Source organism: Balaenoptera musculus, chromosome 12 (genome assembly GCF_009873245.2).
Source record: "Balaenoptera musculus isolate JJ_BM4_2016_0621 chromosome 12, mBalMus1.pri.v3, whole genome shotgun sequence".
Classification (NCBI taxonomy): domain Eukaryota; kingdom Metazoa; phylum Chordata; class Mammalia; order Artiodactyla; family Balaenopteridae; genus Balaenoptera; species Balaenoptera musculus.
In genome coordinates, this window is record NC_045796.1 from 70,562,856 (window position 1) to 70,569,427 (window position 6,572).

The 6,572-nt window shown below is 44.3% G+C and overlaps 1 pseudogene; it reads left to right on the plus strand.

Moving 5' to 3' along the window:
• Window positions 1-5,454: 5,454 nt before the first annotated feature.
• LOC118905381 lies at window positions 5,455-6,328 on the plus strand (annotated as a pseudogene).
• Window positions 6,329-6,572: the final 244 nt, after the last annotated feature.

The following is a 6,572-nucleotide window of genomic DNA, read 5'->3' on the forward strand; positions in this document are numbered from 1 at the left end:
TTTGGATGCCTTTTATTTCTTTTTCTTCTCTGATTGCTGTGACTAAAACTTCCAAAACTAGGTTGAATAACAGTGGTGAGAGTGGGCAACCTTGTCTTGTTCCTGATCTTAGAGGAAATGGTTTCAGTTTTTCACCATTGAGAATGATGTTGGCTGTGGGTTTGTCATATATGGTCTTTATTATGTTGAGGTAGGTTCCCTCTATGCCTACTTTCTGGAGAGTTTTTATCATAAATGGGTGTTGAATTCTGTCAAAAGCTTTTTCTGCATCTACTGAGATTATCATACGGTTTTTTTTTAAATAAATTTATTTATTTTATTTATCTATTCTTGGCTGCTTTGGGTCTTCATTGCTGCACACAGGCTCTCTCCAGTTGCGGCGAGCGGGGGCCACTCCCTGCTGTGGTGCACGGGCTTCTCACTGCGGTGGCCTCTCCCGTTGCAGAGCACGGACTCCAGGCACGCGGGCTCAGCAGTTGTGGCTCGCGGACTCCAGAGCGCAGGCTCAGCCGCCGTGGTGCACAGGCCCAGTTGCTCCGCGGCATGTGGGATCCTCCCGGACCAGGGCTCGAACCCGAGTCCCCTGCATTGGCAGGCGGACTCCCAACCACTGCGCCACCAGGGAAGCCCCTATCATATGGTTTTTAACCTTCAATTTGTTAATATGGTGTATCACATTGATTGATTTGCGTATACTGAAAAATTCTTGCATTCCTGGGATAAACCCCATTTGATCATGGTGTAGGATCCTTTTAATGTGATATTGGATTCTGTTTGCTAGCATTTTGTTGAGGGTTTTTGCTTCTATGTTCATCAGAGATATTGACCTGTAGTTTTCTTTTTTTGTGACATCTTTGTCTGGTTTTGGTATCAGGGTGATGGTGGCCTTGTAGAATGTGTTTGGGAGTGTTCCTCCCTCTTGCTATATTTTGGAAGAGTTCGAGAAGGATAGATGTTAGCTCTTCTCTAAATGTTTGATAGAATTCGCCTGTGAAGCCATCTGGTCCTGGGCTTTTGTTAATTGGAAGACTTTTAATCACAGTTTCAATTTCACTACTTGTGATAGGTCTGTTCATATTTTCTATTTCTTCTTGGAAGTCTTGGAAGGTTATACCTTTTTAAGAATTTGTCCATTTCTTCCAGGTTGTCCATTTTATTGGCATAGAGTTGCTTGTAGTAGTCTCTTAGGATGCTTTGTATTTCTGCAGTGTCTGTTGTAACTTCTCCTCTTTCATTTCTAATTTTATTGATTTGAGTCCTCTCCCACTTTTTCTTGATGAGTCTGGCTAAAGGTTTATCAATTTTGTTTATCTTCTCAAAGAACCAGCTTTTAGTTTTATTGATCTTTGGTATTGTTTTCTTCATTTCTTTTTCATTTATTTCTGATTTGATCTTTATGATTTCTTTCCTTTTGCTACTTTGGGATTTTTTTGTTCTTCTTTCTCTAATAGCTTTAGGTGTAAGGTTAGGTTGTTTATTTGAGATGTTTCTTGTTTCTTGTTTCTTGAGGTAGGATTGTATTGCTATAAACTTTCCTCTTACAACTGCTTTTGCTGCATCCCATAGGCTTTGGGTCATCGTGTTTTCATTGTTATTTACTTCTAGGTATTTTTTGATTTCCTCTTTGATTTCTTCAGTGATCTCTTGGTTATTTAGTAGCGTACTGTTTAGCCTCCATGTGTTTGTATTTTTTACAGTTTTTTTTCCTGTAATTGATACCTAGTCTCATATCGTTGCGGTCAGAAAAGATACTTGATATGATTTCAATTTTCTTAAATTTACCAAGGCTTGATTTGTGACCCAAGATATGGTCTATCCTGGAGAATTTTCCAAGAGCACTTGAGAAGAAAGTGTATTCTGTTGTTTTTGGATGGAATGTCCTATAAATATCAATTAAGTCCATCTTGTTTAATGTGTCATTTAAAGCCTGTGTTCCCTTATTTATTTTCATTTTGGATGATCTGTCCATTGGTGAAAGTGGGGTGTTAAAGTTCTCTACTATTATTGTGTCACTGTCGATTTCCCCTTTTATGGCTGTTAGCATTTGCCTTATGTATTGAGGTGCTCCTTTGTTGGGTGTATAAATATTTACAATTGTTATATCTTCTTCTTGGATTGATCCTTTGATCATTATGTAGTTTCCTTCTTTGTCCCTTGTAATAGTCTTTATTTTAAAGTCTACTTTGTCTGATATGAGAATTGCTACTCCAGCTTTCTTTTGATTTCCATTTGCATGGAATATCTTTTTCCATCCCCTCACTTTCACTCTGTATGTGTCCCTAGGTCTGAAGTGGATGTCTTGGAGACAGCATATATACGGTTCTTGTTTTTGTATCCATTCAGCCAGTCTATGTCTTTTGGTTGGAGCATTTAATCCATTTACATTTAAGGTAATTATCAATATGTATGTTCCTATTACCATATTCTTAATTGTTTTGGGCTTGTTTTTGTAGGTCTTTTCCTTCTCTTGTTTCCTGCCTAGAGAAGGTCCTTTAGCATTTGCTGTAAAGCTGGTTTGGCGGTGAATTCTCTTAGCTTTTGTTTATTTGGAAAGGTTTTAATTTCTCCATCGAATCTGAATGAGATCCTTGCTGGGTAATCTTGGCTGTAGGTTTTTCCCTTTCATCACTTTAAATATGTCCTGCCACTCTCTTCTGGGTTGCAGAGTTTCTGCTGAAATATCAGCTGTTAACCTTATGGGGATTCCCTTGTATGTTATTTCTTGCTTTTCCCTTGCTGCTTTTAATATTTTTTCTTTGTATTTAATTTTTGATAGTTTGATTAATATGTGTCTTGGCATGTTTCAGTTTGGGTTTATCCTGTATGGTACTCTCTGTGCTTCTTGGACTTGACTATTTTCTTTCCCATGTTAGGGAAGTTTTCAACTATAATCTCTTCAAATATTTTCTCAGTCCCTTTCTTTTTCTCTTCTTCTTCTGGGACCCCTATAATTCAAATGTTGGTGCATTTAATGTTGTCCCAAAGGTCTCTGAGACTGTCCTCAATTCTCTTATTCCTTTTTCTTTATTCTGCTCCCTGGCAGTTATTTCCACCATTTTATCTTCCAGCTCACTTATTCGTTCTTCTGCCTCAGTTATTCTGGTATTCACTCCTTCTAGAGTGTTTTTATTTTCAATAATTGTGTTGTTCATCACTGTCTGTTTGCTCCTTAGTTCTTCTAGATCCTTGTTAAATGTTTCCTGTATTTTCTCCATTCTGTTTCCAAGATTTGGGATCATCTTTACTATCATTACTCTGAGTTCTTTTTCAGGTAGGTTACCTATTTCATCTTCATTTATTTGGTCTTGTAGGTTTTTACCTTGCTGCTTCGTCTGTAACACATTTTTGTCATTTAATTTTTTTTTTTTTTGATGGATGGTGCTGTATTCCTGTCTTGCTAGTTGTTTGGCATGAGATGTCCAGTACTGGTGTTTGCAGGCAGTCAGATAGAGCCAGGTCTTGGTGCTGAGATGAGGACCTCCAGAAGGCCTCACTCCAATTAATATTCCCTGGGGTCTGAGGTTCTCTTTGAGTCCAGCGGTTTGGACTCGGAGCTCCCACCACAGGAGCTTGGGGCTGACCTATGGCCTGGAAACCAAGATCCCGCAAGCTTTGTGGTGCAGTGAAAAAAAAAAGAAAGAAAGAAAGAAAAAAAGGAGCAGTACAATATCAAAGAATAAAAAACAAAATAAAATTAGAAAGACAAAAAATAGGGGCTTCCCTGGTGGCACAGTGGTTGAGAATATGCCTGCTAATGCAGGGGACACGGGTTCGAGCCCTGGTCTGGGAAGATCCCACATGCCGCGGAGCAACTAGGCCCATGAGCCACAACTACTGAGCCTGCGCGTCTGGAGCCTGTGCTCCGCAACAAGAGAGGCCGTAATAGTGAGAGGCCCGTGCACCGCGATGAAGAGTGGCCCCCGCTTGCCGCAACTAGAGAAAGCCCTCACACAGAAACGAAGACCCAACACAGCCAAAAATAAATAAATAAATTAATTAATTTAAAAAAAAGAAAGATAAAAAATATATTGGAAAAATAAAACTATAATTGAAAGAACTACAACAAAGTAAAATAAAACCACAACAGAAAAAAGAAAAGAAAAAAAAGGGCAGAGGGGGAACAAGCCAAAGAGACGGAACAAGAACAAAGTACAAAGAATAAAACAAAATTAGAAAAATAAAAGATTAGGAAAAATAAAAATATAAAAGCATCAACAACAATGAATAAACAAGGCAAAACAGAACCCCAATCTAAAAGAGGAAAAAAGAAAAAAATAGGCTTGGCTATGGGGGAGGAGTTTAGGCGGGGGGTGGAACTTAGGCAGGGGCAGGGTTTAGGGTGGGGCGGGACCTAGGCAGGTGGGGGGGGTGACGTTTGAGCATGGGGCGGGGCCTAGGCAGGGCGATGTTCAAGCACGGGCAGGGCCTCTGCTTAGGACCTGCATAGAAGGGGCGAGGCAGCACTCGAAAGGAGGGCCTCTGGAGTGTGGAGTTCTGGAGTTTGGAGGTAACGCCCTGAGTGAGGGTGTGTGGGTGGTGTTTAGGCCCAGCGCGTTGGAGGGGGTCTCCAAGTGTAGAGGTGTGGCCCTGGGTGGGAGTGCAGGGACGGGGCTTGGGCTCTGTGCAGCAGGAGGGAGGCTCTGAGGGCAGAGAATTAGGCCCAGGAGCCCAACAGGCTCCCCCATGCCTAAGTGGACAGGGAAAGCACTGGCCGCATTCCCTTCCGTTCCTTCACGCCCCTCCCCACCGTGTCCCCCAGGGTCTCCCCCATCGCCACTGGACCCCTAACCATGGGTGGGTCCCGCTGGGTGTAGGAACTCCTGCCCTCCCCCAGGCATCCCTCAGGGGTGCCGGTCCTGGAGGTCTGGCCTTTACTTTTGCTCCCCCTTCCCTCCCTCCCACTCCCCCAGGACCCACGTGGCTGGAGGGTGCCTCGGTGGGCAGAGGATCAGGCCTGGGATCTCAGCTGGTTCCCGGGGGCCCAAGTGAGCAGGGGAAACCTGGCCATGCTCCCTTTTGATCCTCTGCCCTCCCAATGGTCCCTCAATTTCCCCTTTTGGGCGTGGGATCCCTTCCCCTCCCCCAGCTGCCCCTCAGGGGTGCCAGTCCCATCCCACCTCCACTTCTCCTCCCCCCTCACTCCCCTCATGCCCCACGCCCTACCCAGTCACTGGGGGTTCCTCCCATCCCCTTAGGTGTCTGTGGTCCCCCACCAGTGCCTGGTAGGTGCCCTCGTTGTGAGGAGATGTGAATTCCATGTCCTCCTAGTCTGCCATCTTGACTCCACCCCCACAGTTGTTTCTTTATTCACCAAGTCCACTGAAGTGGAACTATGAATATTATCTCTTACAATATTTTCTTCTGCCTCTTTTTCTTTAATGTTTGATCTCCATCTAATATGCAATTCTCACATGAAGACACTTTTTACCAAAACCTTTTCTGTAAAAACACCAAATGGCAGATGACGCCAGTGCTGTGGGAGGGCCCAGAGGCCCCGGGGGCCCTGGAATGGGAGGCCGCAGTGGTTTCCACAGAGGCTTTGGCAGCGGTGTCCGGGGCCAGGGCCAGGGTTGTGGTCGGGGCTGAGGCCACGGAGCTCACAGAGGCAAGGCCAAGGACAAGGAGTGGCTCCCTGTCACCAAGCTAGGCCGCCTGGTCAAGGACATGAAGATCAAATCCCTGGAGGAGATCTATCTCTTCTCTCTGCCCATCAAGGGATCTGAGATCATTGACATTTTCTTGGGGGCGTCCCTCAAGGATGAGATTTTGAAGATCATGTCTGTGCAAAAGCAGACATGTGCTGGCCAGCGGACCAGGTTCAAGGCATTTGTCACCATCAGGGATTACAACGGACATGTTGGTTTGGGTGTCAAGTGTTCTAAGGAGGTAGCCATTGCTATCTGTGGGGCCATCATTCTGGCCAAGCTCTCCATTGTCCCCGTGCGGCAAGTATACTGGGGGAACAAGATCGGCAAGCCCCATCCTGTCCCTTGCAAGGTGACTGGCCATTGGCTCTATGCTGGTGTGCCTCATCCCTGCCCCCAGGGGCACTGGAATCATCTCAGTCCATGTGCCCAAGAAGCTACTGACGATGGCTGGAATTGACAACTGCTACACCTCTGCCAGGGGCTGCACTGACATCCTGGGCAACTTTGCCAAGACCACTTTTGGTGCCATTTCCAAGACCTAGAGTTATATCACTCCTGATCTCTGGAAAGAGACGGTGTTCACCAAGTCTCTGGATCAGGAATTCATCGACCATCTTGTAAAGACCCACACCAGAGTTTCCGTGCAGGGGACCCAGACTCCAGCTATAACCACCACATAGTTTTCTATGAGAAAATAAAGTGAATGAAGCCAGTTTAAAAAAAAATGGATTGCATTGTTTCCCTGGGCTAGTATTTCTCCCGCTACTGATCTTTTAAATATATAGATCAATTTTGAAAACCAAGCTTTAAAGGACAGTTGGTTCTTTGATTAAATGGCATATAGTAGAGCCATCTGTTATAGGTGACATTTTTTTTTCCCCTTCGCTGCCTAAGTAGGAACTTTCAAATATTATTTAAGTTGGG